Source organism: Stegostoma tigrinum, unplaced genomic scaffold, assembly GCF_030684315.1.
Source record: "Stegostoma tigrinum isolate sSteTig4 unplaced genomic scaffold, sSteTig4.hap1 scaffold_63, whole genome shotgun sequence".
Lineage (NCBI taxonomy): Eukaryota > Metazoa > Chordata > Chondrichthyes > Orectolobiformes > Stegostomatidae > Stegostoma > Stegostoma tigrinum.
The window spans coordinates 2,404,870-2,430,665 of NW_026728568.1; the positions used below are offsets into that span (position 1 = coordinate 2,404,870).

Consider the following 25,796-nt stretch of genomic DNA (forward strand, 5'->3'; position numbering starts at 1 on the left):
GATGTCGTATCCTAAAGGACACTGGCAAACCAGCTGAATTTTCACGACAATTAGCAATAATTTGATTGCTGCCATTAGTCTCTTTTTTATCTCCAGGTTTTATTGAATTAAACTTTCACCATCTGCTGCCTTGGGATTTAAGGCCAATCAACCTTAATCTAACTGCATAATAGCACCAGCTTTAGAATGATGTGTCTTCTAGATATGATATGGTCTGAGTGCTGTCCTATATGTTAGCTCACATAACATATACCACAAAGACTGGGTACTCCTTGAGACAGATGTCTTGAAGTTCATTAACAACACTAACTATTTACACTGCTATAGCATCTCGTACTCATAGTCTGGTTTCAGTGCTTATTGATGTTACTACAAATTACATGCACGTAGCTGACTGAACATGCCAGACTGACCTAATTGTCTGAGAGCTTGACTGAAGGTGAGGTGGGTATCTTTATGCAAGAGTGTTACACATGATGTCAAGTAACTGTTTTAAAGGTACACTGCCTGTCTGCGCTGGAATCTCTGTAATAACAAACAGAAAAGCTGATTGGCCTACACCAGTTCATATGTCAGACAAGGAAAGGCAGCAAGTTAGCCATTATTTGAACTTTTTTAGTCAATATGCATCTAACAGTGCAGTGTAGGCACAGCCATTATACAAAAGCAGTGTTGCACTCCAGTATCCCACAAAGTCTTTAACAGGCTGGTAGAGCTTATAGGCACCACTGCAAAGTATTTAATTTCCATCAGATGGTGTCCTTTCAAGTGCAAGAATTTGTTTGCAGACCATCAGTCAAACCTGGCTGTTAAAATTATCCCCATTACTACAAAACACCAATTCTGCAACACTCTTTAAAAGAACTACTGAGGTGGGAGATCAGCATTTATTCATGGTGATAATGGGAACTGCAGATGCTGGAGAATCCAAGATAATAAAATGTGAGGCTGGATGAACACAGCAGGCCAAGCAGCATCTCAGGAGCACAAAAGCTGACGTTTCGGGCCTAGACCATCATCAGAGAGCATTTATTCATACATCTGTTTAAGGTCATGAGTGAGCCGAGTCGAAAAACATCAGGCTCCAAGGTTGGGTACACAGAATTCTGTGTTTCTTCCCAAATCTGTCCTCCCCGCTACGTCTGCAAAACTATCATTATTCTTGGCATTTAAAAGCCGGAAGAAAAGAGTGGTGTTTAGAAAGGTGGGGGGACGGGGGGAGAAAGAGGGAGAGCTGCACATCTTATTTGTCATGAAAGGTGAAGCTTCAATTTGTAATTAGATTAAGTGACAGCAGTTGCAAATATGACCATTCTTATCAACAACTCCTCAAGTCAATTAGCTGTCGAGAGCTCCTTTCCAATCGAGCGCTGGGGAGAAAGAGTGATAAAAAGCTGCTTCATTAAAAAAAGACAGAATTTTAATAGCCTGCCAGAGAAGAGTGGACTCACCTCTTAAAGGAACAATGCCAAACATGGACAGATGATTTTTTTTCCAGGCAACTTTAGTTCGTGGGAGTTGTCACGTATTAGAGTGTCATCCCAAACCCTGCAGTAGGTACATTTTTGTTTATTTAAAAATATAATGCTGCTTTATTTGAAATGAAATGTCTGTGTGGATTTCCTCCAGGTGCTCCAATTTCCTTCCACAAGATGTGCAGGTTAGGTGGACTGGCTATTCTACATTGCCCATAGTGTCCAGGGGTGTGTGGGCTAGCCATGGGAAATGCAGGGTTATAGGGATAGGCTGGATTGGGTGGGATGCTCTTTGGAAAGTCGGTGCAGATTCACTCGGCAGAATCTTGTAGGGATTCGATGATTCTAGGAAATTCCAACAAAAGTGAAGTTGTGGTTGATCTGAAGTCAAGGACAATGATGTTGTTGTCGGCAAATATGGCTGCAAGAGAAGTCACCCTTTAAAATGAAATAGCCTTTCTGCCAGCATGAAGCTTATTTCTGAATAGAACAATTAAAACTAATAGCAAACTTGCATAAGTATTGCTTAAGAATGTATTTCTTCAGGAGGGAAGTTTCAAATTGACAGTGTACTTGGCAACATTTCCCAGAAATTATTATGTTTTCTATATGCCAGGATGTCTCAGCTGAGAAAAGGAAAGGCTTTCCAGACCTTGCATCTTGTACCAATATCAAGCACTCCTAGGTCAGGTAGAATATGGGTTGATAGGAGGGAATTGGTCCCATACTGAAAATGTATGACATTATCCATCACATGAACTATTGTTTTAGAGATTCTAAGACTGCCAATGCCGTGCCAAGTAATTGCAAATCAGAATTACAGCAGCAATGGTTTACTTTATGTGGACCAATGAATAATCTAATTGCATATATTTGGTGGTTTTCACCACTGTTCTTTTTCAACTAGCAACCTATCCTCCCCATCTGAAATAAGCATCAACTAAATGCACCAAAATGGACCACATCAGCTGAATAGTTTGTTTCTATGCTGTAAAAATCTATGGAAATGTTAAATCACTCCATTCCCTATTTGTGGGATCTTTCTGTGCATGGGTAGCCACCAGCTTTGTCTACGAATTGTCATTGTACTGTAAGATGATCTACTGTAAGAGTTACTTTGAAAGATTTCTGAGGGCTAGGCATGTTTTTTTTCCTTCGAAACTGGCTGGCTCTATGGAAGACATTGGAACATGTTCATTGGCTTCCATCATTGTAAAAGATTTCTGACTTCCGATTGCTCACTGAGGACAACTAGTGGCAGAAACTCAGTGCTGCAGCTTTAGCGCAGCACTCCATGTGATCTTTCCCAAAATGATCTGAAATGTTGAGGCCACAGGTTCTGAGGTAGGAATGATATTCACAAAGTTCTGACCATGTTCTATCAACTGTGTGCCTATTCTAACAGTTTCCTGTTCTCACAGGCCACCCAACAACTCACAACTTCCCCCAATGACCCCGCACCCATACATGCCTCACAGAGGGGATGCAAGATGTTTTAGGCCTCAAAATGGGTCACAGTGGCAAGATGTTTAAGGAGCACTGGCTCATTGGATCCTAACTCAGTTCCCAGTGTGTACACCAGCCACAGCCTCCAGTTTTGGACAAATGTGGCTATCTGTTTGACATCACTATTAATATGGCACAGTGGCTCAGTGGTTCGCACTGCTGCCTCACAGCACCAGGGACCCAGTTCAATTCTAACCTCTGGCAAATGTCTGTCTGGAGTTTGCACATTCTGCCCTTTGTCTGCGTGGGCTTCCTCTAGGTGCCCCAGCTTCCTCCCACAGTCCAAAGATGTGCAGGTCAGGTGGATTGGCCATGGTAAATTCAGGCCGTAAGACCATAAGACATAGGAGTGGAAGTAAGGCCATTCGACCCATCAAGTCCACTCCGCCATTTAAATCATGGCTGATGGGCATTTCAACTCCACTTCCCTGCACTTTCCCCGTAGCCCTTGATTCCTTCTGAGATCAAGAATTTGTCGATCTCTGCCTTGAAGGCATCCAACGTCCCGGCCTCCACTGCACTCCGTGGCAATGAATTCCACAAGCCCACCACTCTCTGGCTGAAGAAATGTCGTCTCATTTCAGTTTTAAATTTACCCCCTCTAATTTTAAGGCTGTGCCCACCGGTCCTAGTCTCCCCACCTAACGGAAACAACTTCCTAGCGTCCACCCCTTCTAAACCACACATTATCTTCTAAGTTTCTATCAGATCTCCCCTCAACCTTCTAAACTCTAATGAGCACAATCCCAGGATCCTTAGCCGTTCACCATATGTTAAACCTACCATTCCAGGGATGATCCGTGTGAATCTCCGCTGGACACGCTCCAGGGCTAGTATGTCCTTCCTGAGGTGTGGGGGCCAAATTGTCTGTCGTGTCCAGAGATGAGCAGGCTTCGTAAATGCTGGGTTACAGGGATAAGGCAGGTGCGATACTCTGCAAAGAGTTGGTGCTGACCTGATGGGCTGAATAGCCTCTATCAGTACTGTAGGGATTCTGTGGTATCAGTTACAAAACTTACACTTCTAAGGGGTTAAGTACAGTAGCTATCTTGAGTTGGACAAGGGACTGAAATTTTGTGCCTTTCTGTTTTCAAAGAACTGCCAGAAAACCAGCCCCATTTTACCTCAGTACCAATCACAGACATTAATGCTTTGCTCTGACGTGTTGAAAGAACAAATCAAGTCCTGCTCGGCCCTCTGCAAGTATAGGCAGAATGGTTTTGATCCAGATAGGGAGACCCAGAAACAGTCCAGGGTTCGTTGTTTTGACCATACAGTGGTCTATTCTTTTCTTTAGGTTTCGTCAAATTTTGATGTAACTGGGTGCCTTGCTAAGCCACCCCAGAGAGCAGGCACCCATCGCTGTGGGTATCAAGTCACAAGCAGGGGGCAAGTGACCAGCTAAGAATAGCAGTTAAAGGGTACGAGTGAACCAAATGAGTTTTCACAACATTCAACGTGGTTGCCACTAATTCCATTTCAGTTACTGCCATGGCAGGGTTTGAACCAACGACCTCAGTACATTGCCCTCGTCCTCGGGACTCCTCAGACAGTCAGACTGTCTTCGCCTTGCCGCCTCCCCATTTTCTCAGCACTTCTGTATGATGATGCTTGGCATAAAGGATCCCATGGCTGCTGTTGTCAAGTTTTTCCTGGTATCCTTGCTATTACTGGGATCTTGCTGTGTACAGCCCTGTCAACCGACATTTCCTCCATCACAACCGCACCTACACTTCAGAAGTGTCTCTTAGGTTGTAACACATCCCAAAATAATGAAATATGCCAAATAAATGCAAGAATTGTCATTTTTTCATCTTTTTGTATGAGGCTAAAACCATGATAAAAGTAAAAGTAGAGGCAAGCTCAAATTAACTTAAATACAAAAGGTTCTGACTACTAGAAGCCACATTGATGCATTGATTAAAATGAATGGCTAGGTCATCAAGCAATAAGGTGAAACACACAAGAATCATGGAGCCAATTAAATTTGTGTTGCATGTGTGACAGGGTCATGGGATCATAACACACTCCTTTACAATGGGCACATATTTCACAGAATGTTACCTGATCAAAATAAGTCAATTTTTTCTCAGATTGATGCTGCATATAATTAACACAATGGTTTCCATCTGGAAGTGTTTTAACACATGAACATTCTATTTTAATATGGGATGGGAGACAAGAACTTCAATAAAGCCAGTCCATACTGGATGTAAATGCTGTTAAATACAACAAGAATAACTTGTTAATAAAATGTGAGGCTGGATGAACACAGCAGGCCCAGCAGCATCTCAGGAGCACAAAAGCTGATGTTTCGGGCCTCGACCCTCCTGAGATGCTGTTGGGCCTGCTGTGTTCATCCAGCCTCACATTTTATTATCTTGGATTCTCCAGCATCTGCAGTTCCCATTATCACTCAAGAATAACTTGTTGATATGTAGTGTTTTTAGAGTCCCAAGTTGCTTCACGAGAAGTCATTGGGTAATTTTTTACATTGAGCTACATCGTGATATATTAGGACAAGTGACCAAAAGGTGAGCACTTTAAGTGAGCAGAAATAGATAGTGGAGATTCAGAGAGAGGTTTGTGAGGGAATTACAATGGTAAGGCAGTAGGAACCTGAAGCTAAAACTGCTGGAACAGTGAAGACAAAGCAAAGTTAAGTACATTTAAGACGTCATTGGACAAGCATATGGAATAGTGTAGGTTAGATGGGCTTCAGATTGGTCTGGCTGGTCGGCACAACATCAAGGGCCGAAGGGCCTCTACTGTGCTGTAATGTTCTATGTTATATTCTATGAAATTAAGGATGTGGAAGAAGCCAGATTTGAAGGAATGAAAGAATCACAGAGAGTTTTAGATTTGGAGGGATTGACCAAGATAAGGAGGAATGGGGCCAAGGAGGGCCTTGGACTGTGTAGCCAAAGACCCGAGTAATATTCTGGGCACCTGGATTCATATCCTGTCGTGACAGACGGTGGAATTTGAATGTAATTTAAAAATCTGGAATTAAGAGTCTAAACAATGACCACGAATCCATCGTTGATTGTCGGAAAAAGCCGTCTGGTTCACAAATGTCATTGAGGGAAGGAAACTGCTTTCCTTACCTGATCTGGCCTCCACGTGACTTCAGACCCACAGCAACATGGTTGACTCTTAACTGGCCTCTGGGCAAATAGGGAAGGGCAATAAATACTGGCTTCACCAGCAACGCCCCCACCCTGTGAATGAATAAATAAAAATTTTGTTTCCTGAATCCTTCAGTTCTCTGATCTTTCTTTGTGTTTCCTTCACTGCTTCATAGGAGGCACAGAGTGACCAGTTCACAAATTACAAAGTCTTTGGCTTATCGGTTAAAAGCAACAGCTTACAACAAATGTTGAGCGAAACAACTGGTTTTCTTTTAGTTCCAAGTATTATTTACTGCAGAGACAAAGAGAGACTCTACCTTCCATTTCTGAGGCCTGAAGGCCTCCAAGGTATCATTCACACCTACAAGCTGTTCACTTTCCCAGGAACCAGAGAGCTGTCGTCAGGTTGATGACCTGTAGCATCCACAACTAGTCACAATTCCACAAACCAATCAGCAACCACAGCATGTTCTGCATGATACGGCCCAGGCCATAAGCAGCAGGAGGCTGACTTGGGTTTTCAACTTGTGAAAGAAATAGAAAACTGGGAAAGCTAAAGACAATTTCATTGCATTGAAGAAGGAGTGAATTAGCTGAGAGAATGTGTTTTGAACTTGAATTTCAAAAAGAGGCAAATTATTCCACAGGTAAGTCCATGTCATGGACAGAACATTACAGGTTCAATATCTGCCTCAGTTTCGAATACCTTCTACCCCAAGGTACCAACTTGAGGCAAGACATTTTGCTGAGGGGAATCAACAGATCTCCCATTGCTTCCTGGTATGTATGGTGATTAAAGCACTCTATTGGGTAGACAGGGGAAAATGAAATAATTGAATTGGCTAATGGCCTTACTAGAATGCAACAGGATAGAAATCATGCTTCAGTGATATGAAGCTCCAGACAGACCACATCTCAAGAGGAGTTTTGGACACCATGTCTTAGAAAGGATATTCTAACCTTGTAAATGTAGGTTTATCAGAATAATACTTCTAAAAACCGACAAGGGTGAAATAATGAAGAGAGATTACACAAACAAGGGCTGTACCTGCTATAATTCAAAAATATTAAGGCATAAATTGATTGAAGATTTTAAAATAATAAGGGGAAAAGTCGTAAAAAGATGTTTCTGCTCATTTGAAAGTCTTTGGCGGCGAGCGTCTTCAAAAAATTTGAGTCAGGCCTTTCAGGAATAATTGTTTTACACAAAGGGTGGCTGTATTTAGACCTCACTTCACAATTGTCAATTTTAAAAAAAAAATGATTGATTTATTTTTGTTAGCTGAGGGTATCAAAGAATATAGAGCAAAGGTGGCTATACAGAGTTGGGTCACATATTGGCTATGATCTCACAAAGTGGCAGAACAGGCTTGAGAGACTAAATGGCCTCTTCCTGTTCCAATGTTCCGGCTGTTTCATTTGGTTTGGGAATTCTGAACAACACAGCATAAATGTAACATCAGGGCTAGGCCGATCTTGGGCACCGTCAGGAAGCAGCATTGTGCACAGTGTGACGGAAATCTGGAACTCTGACATCCAAAAAGGTTAAATTTCAATTGAAAGTTTCAGAACTGAGAGACTGGTAGATTTTCATTTGGCAAAATGAAGCAATATGGAATCAGGGCAGGTCAATGGAGTTCGGATTCAGTTTGTCCGTTATCTAAGTTAAAGGTAGAATAAGCTTAAGGAGCTGTAAGGCCTCCCATGATACAGAAACACCAGTTTGTGTGTGTCTGAGCAGTTTGCCTTCCTGCCATTACCTGTTCAAGTGATTCAGTGATCCACTGGGGTTTAAATGAACAGAGAACAGTAAAATAATGTGAGAATTATTTCCATGGGGTTCCACAGGGCTCTGTCCTTGGGCCTCTACTGTTTGTAATTTTTATTAATGACTTGGACGAGGGAATTGAAGGATGGGTCAGCAAGTTTGCAGACGACACAAAGGTCGGAGGTGTCGTTGACAGTGTAGAGGGCTGTTGTAGGCTGCAGCGGGACATTGACAGGATGCAGAGATGGGCTGAGAGGTGGCAGATGGAGTTCAACCTGGATAAATGCGAGGTGATGCATTTTGGAAGGTCGAATTTGAAAGCTGAGTACAGGATTAAGGATAGGATTCTTGGCAGCGTGGAGGAACAGAGGGATCTTGGTGTGCAGATACATAGATCCCTTAAAATGGCCACCCAAGTGGACAGGGTTGTTAAGAAAGCATATGGTGTTTTGGCTTTCATTAACAGGGGGATTGAGTTTAAGAGTCGTGAGATCTTGTTGCAGCTCTATAAAACTTTGGTTAGACCGCACTTGGAATACTGCGTCCAGTTCTGGGCGCCCTATTATAGGAAAGATGTGGATGCTTTGGAGAGGGTTCAGAGGAGGTTTACCAGGATGCTGCCTGGACTGGAGGGCTTATCTTATGAAGAGAGGTTGACTGAGCTCGGTCTCTTTTCATTGGAGAAAAGGAGGAGGAGAGGGGACCTAATTGAGGTATACAAGATAATGAGAGGCATAGATAGAGTCGATAGCCAGAGACTATTTCCCAGGGCAGAAATGGCTAGCACGAGGGGTCATAGTTTTAAGCTGGTTGGTGGAAAGTATAGAGGGGATGTCAGAGGCAGGTTCTTTACGCAGAGAGTTGTGAGAGCATGGAATGCGTTGCCAGCAGCAGTTGTGGAAGCAAGGTCATTGGGGTCATTTAAGAGACTGCTGGACATGCATATGGTCACAGAAATTTGAGGGTGCATCCATGAGGATCAATGGTCGGCACAACATTGTGGGCTGAAGGGCCTGTTCTGTGCTGTACTGTTCTATGTTCTATGTTCTATGTTCTAATTCATAGTGATAAGGAGATAGAGCCTTACAGTCATTACAAATGAGGGGGGCGTTCCATCAATAGTACTTAATCATCATCCATGAGTAATTCCTTCAATCTATATAAATATCATACTGAACAACAGTTAGATTGTCCTATTCCTATTAATAAAATATAATACTTGAGGCATTTGGAGCCTGAAGAGCATATGAAGCAGACACAGGGCACACAGTAATTCCATCAGAATTATAAAGCAATCAAATAGAGAGAAAATAACATCTAAAATCCAGGTTCACCTATTTTAGTTCTACTGTAAAAATTTGGCCCAATATAATTTAAAAAATTAATATAACGAAAAGCATCATATTAAGTTGTCAAAACATAGTCTTTGAAATTAACCTCGAGCTACAGCTTTGAGAGGTTGACTGAGCTCGGTCTCTTTTCATTGGAGAAAAGGAGGAGGAGAGGGGACCTAATTGAGGTATACAAGACAATGAGAGGCATAGACAGAGTTGATAGCCAGAGACTATTTCCCAGGGCAGAAATGGCTAGCACGAGGGGCCATAGTTTTAAGCTGGTTGGTGGAAAGTATAGAGGGGATGTCAGAGGCAGGTTCTTTACGCAGAGAGTTGTGAGAGCATGGAATGCGTTGCCAGCAGCAGTTGTGGAAGCAAGGTCATTGGGGTCATTTAAGAGACTGCTGGACATGTATATGGTCACAGAAATTTGAGGGTGCATACATGAGGATCAATGGTCGGCACAACATTGTGGGCTGAAGGGCCTGTTCTGTGCTGTACTGTTCTATGTTCTATGTTCTATGTTCTACAGGGAAAATTTGGCAATATTCTACAGTGGTGTATGAATAATATGTTTTCCAGGAGCAAAGCAGAGTCCTCCCACTGAAATACTAATGCACACCTTTTTTTTATCTTTTCTGAATAAAGGCAAAAGTCTATGGTATTTGCATGCAAGAGAAAACACCCTGACCTATGTATCGTACACACATTGTCTGTGCATCTTATATCATTAAAAAACAAATACTTTATTCTTCCTGTAATTTAAGGTATTATAACGGGCACCCTTGCATTTAGTCTTCACATCGTCAACTTTTTCACTCCTCACCAGTGATTTCTTTGCTGACATTTACAGTAGCATGTAGATGTCCTTTGGTTTCCTACTAATCGGAAACAAAGGCACCAAATGACATGAATCAGTTTCAATTGTGGGTTGACTGCTGATCACAAGTTTTATTGACCATAACTGATATGTGTCAGAGTCGTCAGTTCATCTTATGTCCGTTGAGATTATCGTGGGTTTCATATCACATTGATGTTGCCAATTGAAAATACTATTGTATCTGAGCCCGAGTACATACTGAGTTAATTTGGTTACATTGCTTTATTTTAAAGTTCTGTCTTTCTCAGTTTGAAGAGATTAAAGCAAGACATCATCACCTTGAAACCTCTATGTGATGTACACGCTTCACAAATAATGTTCATTAAAACATTCAAATAGGCCGGCTCCATCATTCAATTGGATTATTGATGATCCCAGCTCAACTTCATCTTCCCACGCTTTGCTCTAAATTCCTTCAAAACCTCACTGAACAAAAGAAAACTATCAGAAAATTTATACAGAGATAGGAGGAACTGCCGATGCTGGAGAATCTGCTGTGTTCATTCAGCTTCACACCATGTTATCAGAAAATTTAAAATGATGCACAAACACAGCCTTCTGGAGGGAATTTCAGATTTCCCCTGTCTTCTGTATAGACAGCTGCTCCTGCTCAGCTTGGGTTCCAATATTAAGTATTAATCTTTTGTTCTGGATTCACCCCAAGAGGAAACAGTTCCTCTATATTTATCCTAATGAATCTATTCATCATGTTAAATATTTTGTTGAGATCAATGTGGACCATCTAAACTGAAGAGATAAGCTATGTCCAGACAACCTGTCTCCATAACTTGACTCTTTAAGCCCTGCTATCATTCTGGTGAATCGACAATTTACCTCCTCAAAAGGCCTTCTCTGAGGCATGCTGACCAAAACTGAACATTGAATTCCAGATGCAGTCTGGCCAAGCTTCATGAATTTGAACTGCCTTGAGATAAAAGCAATCTTTTCTACTTGAAATCTATCCTGTAATGGTCTGTTTGTCTTGACACACCAATCTTTTAAAGCTCCTGGTCTCATCATTAAGGAGATCGGCCTCAGACTTGTCCACATTGCGATGCTTTGACCCATTCCCCTTCTTTTTGTTTCTGCGCTGTATCCTCCTGACTTTTGAAGAGATAACTCGGTGAAAATGCAGAATTTCCTATTGACAGCTTTGTTTTTTCAAATATTATTGAAATTACAACTTCTCCCTGGCATACAGTCCTTCACGGTAAACTCAGCCGGTACAAGAATCGGACTCACACTATTGGTATCATTTTGCATCCCCAACGAGCCATCCAGCCAACTCAGCTAACCAACCAAGTATATGCTGAAATATTTCAAGTTGAATGTTATGGAAAGTGCATTAGAATTCAACTTTCCTCCTTACAACATATTCCGCTCTGAGGCATCTCAGAGAGCAATTTCCGTACTATTAGTATTTACTGCATACATACCATGCCAAACGTACAACCTTCGGGAATCTATGTCGTTTTGGCCACTAGGGTAGAATAGCTAAAAGGCTATGGTGATCCTTCCCCAGTACCATCTTTATTTTATATCCACCAAAGGCTCAGGCAGTACAAAAACTGTCTGGTTTGGAATTGAATGACACAGACCAGTCTGTGATATGTTATCTGATCTAAGTGATGAAGAAGACATTACTAGTAATCTCTGCATGCCAGATTAAAGGAAGGAATGGGAATCAGAGCTACCCACAACCGCTGCTCATAAGTGATATCTCTTTTCAAAAGGTTGCTATGCACAGTCACTCGGAGATATCAAGAGCTGCAGATGTTGGAGTCAGAGTCAACACAGTGTGGAGCTGGAGGAACATGACAGGTCGGGCAGCATAAGAGGAGCAGAAAAATTGACGTTTCAGATTTACAGCCCTGATAGAATGTATGGTCACTATTCTGTGCCCTGTGATGCTCCCACTGAGAACAAGTCAATTCTTGGTCTCATGACACTCCTGCAAATAGTGGGTGCTCAATTGGAGAACCAAATCCTGGCAGCTGGTGTTCTTTCTCAAATGTTGGCCTCATATAAGATGTGTGAAAGATATGTGAGCCCTCCGATGTTTGTTGGATGATTGTGCATTCTGCTACATTCAAATACCATGCCTCTTAACCTTAATCTTGAATAACTTATACAAAGGGATAATGCAATGATGCACATTAGTATTTAAGACTGCAGACTCAGCTTTACTCGTGAAAAAATACATTGCTCATACTTTGCAGTACTGCCTCATTTTAGTTTGTAATTTAATTGTAAAAGGCTACGTTTTGACTAATCATCGTTTCTTAACATAGAACTTCTATTTCACTCCACAAGAAAGGATCTTCAATGCAGCTGAAAGCTGGGTGAACTTCGCTTTGAAATGGTATTATTTCTCTGTCATTTGATAGTGATTGGTTCATCATGAACCACAGCTCTGGTAAATGCCAGTGTCTTCAGTCAGGGAAAAGGATTGGTTTTGTGCCTTCATACATGTGTTCCAATATGGTTATGAAATGCAATTGCGATATTAAAAAGAAACATCCACCAGCTCTGCCATTGGATGTCACAGTCATTCAAATTCACTCACAAGTAATTGGCTACAGCCAGTCATCAAGCATCAATGGGCAGGAGTCTCTTGCTTCTGTCAGGGAGGATCATTCACTCTTCAAACACCAATAAAACATGTCACTCAATGATACAAACTCATCTGATGTTTGTCTGATAGTTCAATAGAATAAAGCACTTTGTTTTCTTTGCCAGAAATTCTTCACTGAACTATAACCCACATTAACCATCAGGATTGTGAGAGTGTGGGGTAGAAATTACATGTAATTCATTCATTTTATTACAGCATCTGGTACTTTCATAACTTTTCTTTCCACTGGTAGATAGGTCAACACATTGAAATATCAAGCACTACTCTGGTTTGATAAGCTCCAGGCTTCTGGAAATAACAAGAAATACAGATAAAATAAGGCCAGCTTCCTCCTCCCATCCAATCGCCACTCCAAATACAATGAGCATCTCTGTATTTTAGATCATAGGAGGACTCTGTAAAGCTGCACCTACTCATCCAAATTACACTTAACTGCTCGATGTACCCCACATTATTAAAAAGCACGTAATTTGTATTATCATGACTTCTGCAAAGTGAAGCATGGTGTTTAGTTATTAAATATGGTTGTAATCTCATCATTTTTCTAAATGAAATTATACTATGTCCAATATTATAGAAGCCACTGGAGAATCCTCATGCAACAGAATTCCTCTTCTTTCGTTTTTAAAAAGATGAACAATACATAGTGCCTTATAGTGCATCAAACATTTCAGGAATAGATTGTAAAATTTGAAAGTTACGAATATTAGCTTCAAATCACACAGAAGAATGAGCTGTTGAGAAAATATAACTGGAGCCAACTCTCCGACAGAAATCCACAAATAACTTGCCTTTATATAATCTCTCTCTGAGCTTCAGGACATCTCCAAAGCATTTTTTTCAGCCAAATAAGGACAATATTTGGTGAAGGCCAAACCTTAACTTAATTTCTCACCCAATAAAAAGTACCTCTGACATTGCAGCACTCCTTCAATACTGCAGTGAAACGTGCTCATATCTCTAGAAAGTGACTGAATCCACAACCTTTTGACTCAATGGTGATATTTCTACTAAGCCAATACAGTAACAATGGAATCTGTCATGTACCTTCACATCACAGCTATTTCTTTTCTCCGTGACTTCATCTTGATTGGCAGCTTGTAAAAGTCAGCACCATGCAATACGAGCATAGTAAGTGGCTCCTTACACTCAGAATAGAGAATCTCGAATGAGGATGCAAGTAGATGCCTTAAAGTGGATGCTCCAACTGGAATCTACAAGATACAGTGCAGTAACGCAACAACATTTCTTCAAAGGTTTCTCCAGAACCCACAACATCTACCAACCAGCAGGGCAAGGACAGCAGGCACATGGGGGCATCACTTCTCAGTTTCCCTCCAATCTTCGGATGTACACACAATCCTGACATGAAAATGTTGCCATTCCATCATCTTTACTGATTGAGAATTCTGCAGCTCCCTCCTTATCATCGCTTTGGGAATACTGTGGTTTTGGAAGGCAGCTCAGGAGCATCTGCTCATGAGCAATTAATGATGCCCACATTCAATAAATAAATAATATTTTAAAAAGAGGCATTCAGAATGAATCACCTCTCTTGCCACCCACTTTGCCAATTGTGTTTCTAGGCCAACCCAAGCAGCACAATGAAAGCAAGATGCTCTGAGGCAGGAGGAATGAAGTAGTTTAAAATGGGAAATATTTGCAGTGGTGCAGAGAAAAGACTGGCAAGTGGGGCAGATCAGAAATCTCTTTCCGCCAGTCAACCCAAGCATAATGGATTGAATGGACTCATTCTGTGCTGTACAATTTAATGATTTTAACCATTGTGGGAAGTGGATGGCAAAGCACAAAGCCATCTATACAAAGTCTAAGTGCTTCAACAAGCAGCTAGGCTGCCACATTACTTTCTGATTTATTGTGCAATTCCATTTCTTTGGTTTAATAGCTTTTTAAAAAAATAAATCTGTATGTACTTACAATGTGTTCTGCAAAACCCACAGCAATTGCTATTCTCCTTCCTTGAAGTTATAAGCAGTTTTACGACAAGGTACGAGAGGCAAGCAAAATCAATAAGGCCATACAAAGCAACCAATTCTGTTCAGGCCAGCATTCATTTCCTCAATCTGAATACACCTTTTACTTTCCCTCACCATGATACAGTACATTCCACATGCACCCACAAAAAAACTATTCATTTCCTGAGTTAGATGCTATAACACTTAAAAGACACTTAGAATCGTACATGAACAGGAAAGATTTGGAGAGTTATGGACCAGGAGCAGGCAGGTGGGACTAGTTTAGCTCGAAAATATGTTTGGCACGGGCTGGTTTGACTGAAGAATCTGTTTCCATGCTGTATGATTCTATGACTCTGTTTCTCAAGCAGTTCTCAGAAATATTATAAAAAGATTGAATCTAAAATGAGAAGAACAAAAGGTACTCATATACTCCTTTTTCCTCTCTCCAAGTTTAATAAGTGACACCCAGAAAAAAAGAGTCACAATTTTGGCTGTTTGATCTGAGCTTACAAGCTAAGAGATTCTGGACAGCAGCAGGAAGAGGGGTCAACCTATGTGCAGTTGGATGATGGATGTTAGAACGAAATATAGGAACATGTCATTTGAGAGCAACAGAAAGCCATTCAGCCCTTTAACTCTGCTCCACCATTCAGTGGCTGATCTGCTTGTGGACTCAAGCCCCTCTGTCCCTTTTCCCCAAGCCCTCGTCTCCCACATCTATCAAAAAACCATCTAACTCAACCTAGAATAAAGTCAATGGTACAGCCGCCAATACTTTTTGGGGAAGAGAATTCCACGGACCCATACCCCTCTGATGGAAATCCTCCTCGTCTCCATCATAGAAAGAAGACCTCCTGTTCTTAAATTGTACCCCCTTTTTTGATATTCCCTCACAAGAGGAAACATTTTCCCTGTACACAAAGTATCAAGTCCCCTCAGGATTTTATATTTTGCCATTGGGTCAATACTCATTCTTCTAAGTTCCAACCGGTACAGATCCGATCATTCCTCACAGGAGAACCCTATCTTCCCAGGAACAGGTCACAGAGTGGTGTCACAGAATGGCTGCCAACAAACCACAACCGATGTATGAGGGTGGCATAAGACAGACACAATTGGCACACCATGACAGCAGGTCTCCTGGCAGGAGCAGCTACAAGCAGCAGCTTAATAAGAAGGTGCACTCACAATCTACTGGCAAGTTTCTGAAAATTTGCTCCGAGTGAGTGAATGAGAGCAGGCTGCACAGTGTGGTGTTTACACCATTTTCCTTGCACTCACTATACAGATCAATCATTGGATATTAGCTGCAGCTCAGTGGGTTTCACTCCAACCGTTAAGACAGAATGTCATTGTTCAAGTCAGGATCTATAGACCTGAGAAGAAAATCTAGGCTAACATACCCAGTGCTCCATTGTTGGAGGTGCTGACCTTTGGATGATACCATTCGAACCAACACTCTACCCTTGGAAATTGTGGCTTCAGGTGTCTAGTTGTTAAATACTCGTATTCCCTCTCAGGTAATATAATGCCTCTGTTGTCAAGCAGAGTTGTCCTGGTGTTTTGGTCAATACTAAGCTCTGAACTGATATTGCTGAAGGGGTTTTCTGGTCACTGTGATGTTGCCGTTTGTGAGATCTCACTGTGCACAAATGGACTGCCATGTTTCCACATTACGACAGTGACTCCAATTCTCAACTATTCTCTTGGCCAGAAGTTGTTTGGGATATCCTAAAGCTGTGAAATGCACAATGTTAAGAAAGAAAGCCTTCTCTTTCTTCCCTTTCATGACCTCAGGACATTCCAAAGCACTTTACAGCCAATGAAGTATTTTGGCAGTAATCAGTTGGTAATACAGAACTTGAAAAATATACATTTTGTTTATCCTTTTCATCTTGCACTTATTGGGGCAATTTGCAAGAAGTGAAGGGAAAAGCTGTACACAAAGAGAGTGCTGATTCATTTGGAAGTGGAACCACATCAATATTTAGCAACAGGTACAGCAAATGGTTGAAGTAAAGATGAATAAAGCAATTACAGTGGACTCTGAGGTGTTTCCACAGGGAAAACACCAGGACTCACTTCTTATTTACGATAATAGTTGATCCTTTTACATTGTATTTGATGTGAATTGTCCTGTTAAGTGCAAGTTGAAAAACTGTAGCAATATATGCCTTTTCTCAGCAGTATTCATATTTTGGAAGTGTAGTCACTATTGCAATGTCAGGAAATGCAGCAGTCAATTTAGGCACAGCAAGCTGCTACAGTTAACAAAGCAATAGCGAGAAAAATTCATTCCCTCCACCAGTAATGGGAAGTAGCAGCTGTGCACATCATCTACAAAATCCCCTGCATAAATTCACCAAGGCTCTTTAGAAACCAACACTTTCATAAATACTACCATCTAGAAGGATAAGGGCAGAAAATTTATGGGAATACCACCACCTGCAAGTTGCCCTCCAAGCCATGGTTCAAGAAGGCAGCTCACCAACACCTTGTCAAGGGCAGCTATGAGTGGGCAATAAATACTGGCCAGCCAGCAGCAGCTCCATTCTACGAATGAATACAAAAAAAACCCAGGTAATTTGTTCAGTGCCAGTTCTTCCTTTCTTTAATGACTATTTAAAGTCTCTATTGATGGTATAACTAAAGCAGCACAAGCCCTTGTTTCCAACTGCTGCATCAAACACATAGAGTTCAAAATGTGCAACCAGAATTAATGACTGAACAGGCAGCCAAGTCAATATTTAGGAATAGGTTAAGCAAGTGGTCAAAGTAAGGATGAATAAAGCATTCACTGGAACAGAGTGGGCACATGGGATTAAGACTCATGTCCATGTAGAGGGTAAAGTCTTTATACAAAAACGTTGGTTAGAGTGAGTGGCAACTGTTTGCCTTTATTCACGTCTTTAATGGATTCTAAGGCATGTCTCAGGAACTGATACTGCAATAACAAGTAGATAGTAGCAAGGGGAAGAGGGAGGTTTTCATCAGACTGATGATCTATGTCATGAGCGAACCTCTGGAAGAGCTTTACATTCTACTTCAATATTCAAAGGGGAGACCAAAACCTCTCCAAAGTAACGCCACTGATTATATCAAATGATTATATCAAATATCACAAGGTATACACACACACACACACACACACACACACACACACACACACACACACACACACACACACACACACACACACACACACACACACACACACACACACACACACACACACACACACACACAGTATCCATATTGTAATTTCCACGTCATTTTCATTGTGATTGTGTTGAAGGTCAAAAGGCATGGAATTGTCACAGCAAACCTCAAACTGCTGAAGTCTGGCAGAAATCCAAGAATCATCCCAACTGAAATAAAATGCACATTTCAATCTGTAAAGACATGTCACAGCACAGGAGTTGACATAGGTGCAGTTGGAATTTTGAGTTTTATCATTAAGAGAATAAAAATGTCTCATCATTTTAATTTGTCATACCAACTTGCAGAGAAATCACATACTACACATCTGGCATGATAGTAAAATAACAGTGGGGCACATAGATGCTCTACAATAGAGATAACAAGGTGTCGAGCTGGATGTCGCATTCCACCCACACCCATTCCACTATAACCCACCTAACCCACACATACCTGGACACTCTGGGCAACTTAGCATGGCCAAGCCATCTAACCTGCACATCTTTGGACTGTGGGAGGAAACTGGAGCACCCAGAGGAAACCCATGCAGACATATACAGAATGTGCAAACTCCAAACAGACAGTCACCTGAGGTTGGAATTGAACCTGGGTCCCTGGAGCTGTGAGGCAGCAGTGCTAACCATTGATCCGCCATGCCATATTAGTAGCGATGGCAAACAGATAGCACCTGACTACCTTTTCTTACAACCTCCTGATTCCCTGGCCAGAAAACCTCTCCCACGACTCCAATTTGTTCATGACTCACGAATAGCATTGGATTAATTGCAGTACCAGCATCAGCCACCCTTCCTTGAGGCACCACCTGCAATGGCGAGACACTAGTCTCTGTTTGGCCAGCATCTCTCAGTGAGTGGGGTTTTAGCCACAGACTGCCCCCGAATGGTAAGTGCTCGGTTGGCACTTCATTCACTGGAACTTTCCTGACAAGGTAACCTGGGGTTTCTGTCAGTTCTCCAAGTGCTAGGTATAATCCCTGTCATCTGATTCACATTCTGATGGAAGTATGCGTAATGCTGCTTGGATGCTAATGGTATATGTTTTGACCTCAGTATTCCAGTTACAATCCTCTCTTCATCCAGTGCAGTGAGGATAGAGATATCACCAACTACTTACAGGTTAGATGCAAGTGGATTTCCGCTGACTCTTGTAAAAGTGTTCAGTGGTTTTCAGAGCTGTTTAAGCCAGCTGAAATCTCTCAGGAATGGGGAAGCATTCCCTGACTGTGAGGATACTGCACAAGTCAACAACAGGGCTACAGTAGTGGCTATCCCCTCAGACAAGCATGACTGAGAGAATGGACAGAAATCACACAGAGCAGGACAGGTGACTGGAATAAGGTGAATGATGAAGGAGACAACGATTCTCAGTGGGATACCTGAATCTCCAGAGTCTGAATGGAGCCATTTTTCCCGTCGTGAAGCGTGAGCTTTCACCTTGGTACAGACATCCTCACTGGAATTGATCACTTCTGAAACTGTAACTACAACCTCCAAGCAGGGTCACAAGGTCATGGCCAGAGGATGGGAAGATTCCAGGCTGGCCCAAAGATTACTTGCAAAATTTTCCAGCTTGTCATTTTTCCTGTTCCCATAAGGACCTGTAATGGGAATCAAAATTACATGAAAATCAAGTACATTTCAGTTTTCCTTGTCAGAAAGCAGCAGGATACTGAACAGAAGACTTTGTAATAATTCTTCAATATTCTGCCCTGCCATCCTCATTTGAACAACTTGAAGTAATGAGGAGGTGACAAGAGCCTTTGTTTGATGACGTGGTCCATATGGGAGTGTGTATTACACACTCAGAGGGGCTGCATAAAGTACCACAGGAAATGTAATGGTGCAGACCACTGGAGTCGTTCAATGTTGTTTCTGCTGCCTGGAGCACTCTGGGGCAGTCCTGCAGTACAGAGAAGGGCCGGTGTCGTCATGATTCTTGATAGTCTCCAACCTTGGCATCATGAGGGTACGCTGTCGCTGCCAGTGATCGGGCACCAGCTGAGAAAGAGGAGGAGTTGGAAGCAGTGACGAGGTAACCATTGCAGCTTTTTTGTTGCCAGACTTTCTGTGATCCACTCGACCAACTGTAATACAGGTAAATTTAAGCTCAAATTCCACTAACAAGGCTGAACCTTCCCTCTCCTTGGCTGTTGACTACCACTGCACCACTTGTCTAGAAACAACAGTAAATGCCATCACAATATCGATATTTCAAAACAATAATGTTGAACAATCTATGCCATAATGCATGCAAATATCAACTGCCCTCATTTATTTCCTTCATACCAGTATTACAGGTGCCTTTTTCTTGCTTAATGCTCCCACAGAGTGCGATCCCTGTGACTGTGGCACTGCAGGTGAAAGCTGATGATTTTTATTGTGTTTATCCTGAGTAACTCTCGCTCCAGAAGGGCCCACCCAGGACTGTACCACAACAGCAAGGTGTGGCAGAAATCAGGGCTGGCTGGCTGACCAGCAATGTTAGCAAGGGCACTAACAAGGCAAAGGATTGGCAATAAGGGAAGGGCACTTGCAGACAGGTGGTTCATGACCCATTGCATCACTGCCACTTCTTGCTGTGACTGTCACCCCCACCACCCAGCCCTGGGCAGCAGTGCTGGAAATGCACTGCACTTTGAGCACTGGAATTGCTGGGCATGATGACATGAGTCTGACCTTGCAGCCATTTCATTGGCTTCTGCTTTTTCTGGAGCAGAGATACCAGTCATGACTCAATCTGTAACTGTTTTTATCAGGTTGGCCACAACTCAGTGCTGGAGTGGATGGGTTCCAAACACTGCGCCAGATTGAAGCCAGAGTCTTTCATGCTCCGTGACATTAATGGCAGGCTTTCTAACCTGCCAATGCACCAATCCTTCTTCTGTCGGCCACCCCATCCCCATTGCAGTTCTCATCTGAATCCCCTGTAGCTGAAATGGAGTGTGACTTCATCCTCTGGTGAACTGGCTCCAATTCCTTGAGACCTCACTGCAGGTCACTCATGCTCAGTGTCCGAAATGAGGAATAACTGGTTGAGGGACAGAGTGGTTGAGGAAAGAAATTCCAGTGTTAGTACCTTGGCAGCTCACAGCAATGCCACCTGTGAGCTAACTACAACTGGAAATGTTCAGGAATGAGTCAGTGTAAGACTGTAGATAGCTCTGAAAACTAGGAGACTGGAGGGGATTACAGAGATTAGGGGAGGGATTCAAGACCGTGGAGGGATTTGAAACCGAAACTAGAGTTTATTAATTAATATTAAAATTGAGGATTTGCTGAACTTGGATTTGATGCAGGTCAAGGGGCACAGGATGTGCTATGAACGGTTAACACAAACAGCAGAAGACCCTGATTTTATCGAGAATAGAAAGCGGGAGGTGCGCAGGGTGCATTGGAATAATGAAGTGCAAAGGGACCAATAGCAAGAAAGTCTGTTTCAGCAACAAATAAACTGGGATTGGAACAAAGTAAGATGTTACAACAGCATTCGTTTGATCGTTCTTTGTGAAAGGGGTGGGGAGCGGTTGTGAGGAAAGAAGGGGGGAGGGCAGGACATTTCCATAATTCTTCTTTCTTTGAATTAGAGTTTCTTTATTTAGTTTTACTGTCTTCTGTCCCTGTAGAGTGCACTGGGTTAATGGCAGGAAATGTACAAGGAGAAGTCCCCTCAGTGACAGCCAACTGTGTGAGAGCTATTAAAAGAGGAATTACTAAATAATGGTTACTAAATCTGGAGAACCATGATTTTGTTTCCTAATGAGATTTATCAGCTCTGGTTTCTTTCAGTTGACAGCAAGAGGTTTGTTGATGAATCTCTAACATTCACAGCTTTGACTTTCAACCAACTTTCCACAAGGGGTGGGGGGGGGGTGGGGTTCGTGAATGGAAGGAGCTGCCAACAGATGTGGTCGAGGCAGATAAAATTGCTGTATTTAAAAGACATTTGGACAGGTACACAATTAGGAAAGGTTTAGACGGATACCAAACACAGGCAAATGGGACCGGTTAAGTTTGGGACACCTAATCAGTACAGATGATTGGGACTGAAGGTCCTGATTCTGTGCTGTATGACTCTATGAATCTATGACTGAAGAGCGAACTAGTTGTGTGCATGAGGGGAATGCATTTGATACAGTCTACTTGGGCATCAGCAAAGCTTTTGACAAGATCCCCCATTTGAAGACTGTTAGAACAGGAAACAGTCCATGGGATCCGAGGACACATGTGCACAGGAAATCATAACTCATGTAATTTGATTGAGTTTTTTAAAGTAGTAATCAAGAGCATTGATTAAGGCAGAAAGATGGACGCATACGGGCTTCAGTAAGGCGTTCAAGAAGGTTCCTCACGGTAGTCCAAGAGGGAAGTTAAATCACACGGAGCACAGGGAGAGCTAGCCAAGGAACATAGAACATTACAGCACAGTACAGGCCCTTCGGCCCTCGATCTTGTGCCGACCTGTCATGCCGATCTCAAGCCCATCTAACCTGCACTATTCCATGTACGCCCATATGCTTATCCAATGGCGACTTAAATGTACCTAAAGTTGGCAAATCTACGACTGTTGCAGGCAAAGCGTTCCATTCCCTTACTACTCTCTGAGTAAAGAAACTACCTCTGACATCTGTCCTATATCTTTCACCCCTCAATTTAAAGCTATGCCCCCTCGTGTTCGCCGTCACCATCCGAGGAAAAAGGCTCTCCCTATCCACCCTATCTAACCCTCTGATTATTTTATATGTCTCAATTAAGTCACCTCTCAACCTTCTTCTCTCTAATGAAAACAGCCTCAAGTCCCTCAGCCATTCATTCTAAGGCCTTCCCTCTATACCAGGCAACATCCCAGTAAATCTCCTCTGCACCCTTTTCAAAGCTTCCACATCCTTCTTATAATGCGGTGACCAGAACTGTACGCAATACTCCAAGTGCGGCCGCACCAGAGTTTTGTACAGCTTCACCATAACCTCTTGGTTCCGGAACTCGATCCCTCTATTACTCAAAGCTAAAACACTGTATGCCTTCTTAACAGCCCTGTCACCCTGGGTGGCAACTTTCAAGGATCTGTGTTCATGGACACCAAGATCTCTCTGCTCATCTATACTACTAAGCATCTTACCATTAGCCCTGTACTTTGCCTTCTGGTTACTCCTACCAAAGTGCATCACCTCACACTTGTCTGCATTAAACTCCATTTGCCACCTCTCAGACCAGCTCTGCAGCTGATCTATGTCCCTCTGCAACCAATCCTTTGTCACTATCCACAACTCCACCGATCTTCGTGTCACCTGCAAATTTACTAACCCATCCTTCTACGCCCTCATCCAGGTCATTTATAAAAATGACAAACAGCAGTGGACCCAATACCCACCCTTGCGGTACACCACCAGTAACTGGTCTCCAGGATGAACGTTTCCCATCAACTACCACCCTCTGTCTTCTTTCAGCAAGCTAATTTCCGATCCAAACTGCTATATCTCCCACAATTCCATTCCTCTGCATTTTGTACAATAGTCTGTTATGGGGAACCTTATCGAACGCCTTGCTGAAATCCATATACTCCACATCAACCGGTTTACTCTCATCCACCTGTTTGGTCACCTTCTCAAAGAACTCAATAAGGTTTGTGAAGCACGACCTTCCCTTCACAAAACCGTGCTGACTATCCCGAATCAATTTATTCTTTTCTAGATGATTGTAAATCCTATCCCATATAACCTTTTCCAACACTTTACCAACAACTGAGGTAAGGCTCACTGGCCGATAATTACCAGGGTTGTCTCTACTCCCCTTCTTGAACAGGGGAACCACAATTGCTATCCTCCAGTCATCTGGCACTATTCCTGTAGACAATGATGAGTTAAAGATCAATGCCAAAGGCTCGGCAATCTCCTCCCTGGATTCTCAGAGGATCCGAGGATAAATCCCATCCGGCCCAGGGGACATAGCTATCTTCACCCTCTGTAGGATTTCAAAAACCTCTTCCTTGTGAACCTCAATCCCACTTAGTCCAGTAGCCTGTATCTCTGTATTCTCCTCGACAACATTGTGGTTTTCTAGAGTGAATACTGTTGAAAAATATTCATTTAGCGCTTCCCCTATCTCATCTGACTCCACACACCACTTACCACTACTATCCTTGATTGGGCCTCATCTTACTTTTGTCATTCTTTTATTCCTTAAATACCGATAGAAAGCCTGAGGGTTTACCCTGATCCTATCCACCAACAACTTCTCATGTCTCCTCCTGGATCTTCTGAGCTCTCTCTTTCGGTCTTTCCTGGCTACCTTGTAACCCTCAATCACCCTAACTGAGCTTTCACATCTGAAAGTAACAGAAGCCTTCTGCCTCCTCTTGACCAGAGATTCCACTTCCTTCGTAAACCACGGCTCCCGCACCCTACAGCTTACTCCTTGCCTGACAGGTACATACTTATCTAGGACACACAGGAGCTTTTCCCTGAATAAGCTCCACATTTCTATTGTGCCCATCGACTGCAGTTTCCTTCCCCATCCTATGCTCCCTAAATCTTGCATAATCTCTTCGTAATTGCCTTTCCGCCAGCTATAACTCTTGCCCAGTGGTGTACACCTATCCCTTTCCATCACTGACGTAAACATAACAGAATTGTGATCGCTATCACCAAGGTGATCAACGACTTTGAAATCTAACACCTGGCCAGGATCCTCACCCAGTACTGATGTGGTCACTGCACCCCAATTCCATCAGTCAATACATCCCATTTCACTCAGTCACTGCATCCCACTTCCCTCAGTCACTGCATCCCATTTCACTCAGTCACTGCATCCTGTTTCTCACTGAGGCTGCATTCAATTTCCGTCAATCACTGCATCCCATTTCCGTCAGTCAAGGCATCCCATTTCCCATAGTCACTGCATCCCATTTCCCTCAGTTACTGCATCCCATGTCCCTCAGTCACTGCATCCCATTTCACTCAATCACTGCATCTCCTTCACCACAGTCACTGCGTCCAATTTCCATCAGTCACTGTTTCCCATATCTCACAGACGCTGCATTCAATTTCCCACACTCACTGTATCCCATTTCCCATCGTCACAGCATCTCCTTTCCCTCAGTCTCTGCATCGCATTTCACGCAGTGATTGCATCCCATTTCCCTCAGTCACTGCATCCCATTTCCCTCAGTCACTGCAAGACATTTCCGTCAGTCACTGCATCCCATTTCACTCAGTCACTGCATGCCAGGTCCCTCGGTCACTGCACCCCAAGCCCGCTCGGGCACTGCATCCCCATTAACACACTCACTACTTCCCAGGACCTCAGTCACTGCATCACATTTACATCAGACACTGCATCTCATTTCACCCAGTCACTGCAGCTCATGTCACGCTGTCAGTGCATCCAATTTCCATCAGTCACTGCATCTCATTTCACTCATTCACTTCATCCCATTTCACGCAGTCACTGCATCCCATTTCACTCAGTCACTGCATCGCATTTCTCTCAGTCACTGCATGGCATTTCTCTCAGTCACTGCATCGCATTTCATTCAGTGATGCATCCCATTTCACTCAGTGATGCATCCCATTTCACTCAGTGACAGCAACACATTTCACTCAGTGACTGCATCCCATTTCACTCAGTGACTGCATCCCATTTCACTCAGTGACTGAATCAAATTTCACTCAGTCACTGCATCCCATTTCACACAGTCAATGGATCCCATTTCAAGCAGTCACTGCATCCCCTTTCACGCTGTCACTGCATCCCATTTCACTCAGTCACGGTGTCCCATTTCCCTCAGTCACTGGATCCCATTTCAAGGAGTCACTGCATCCCATTTCACGCTGTCACTGCATCCCATTTCACTCAGTCACTGCATCACATTTCA

The 25,796-nt window shown here is 42.7% G+C and overlaps 1 protein-coding gene across 3 annotated transcripts in view; it reads right to left on the bottom strand.

Annotated features, from left to right (window-relative positions):
- LOC132209039 (uncharacterized) overlaps positions 1-25,796 on the bottom strand; it is a 324,143-nt gene that overhangs the window by 217,332 nt on the left and 81,015 nt on the right. The window lies entirely within an intron of this gene.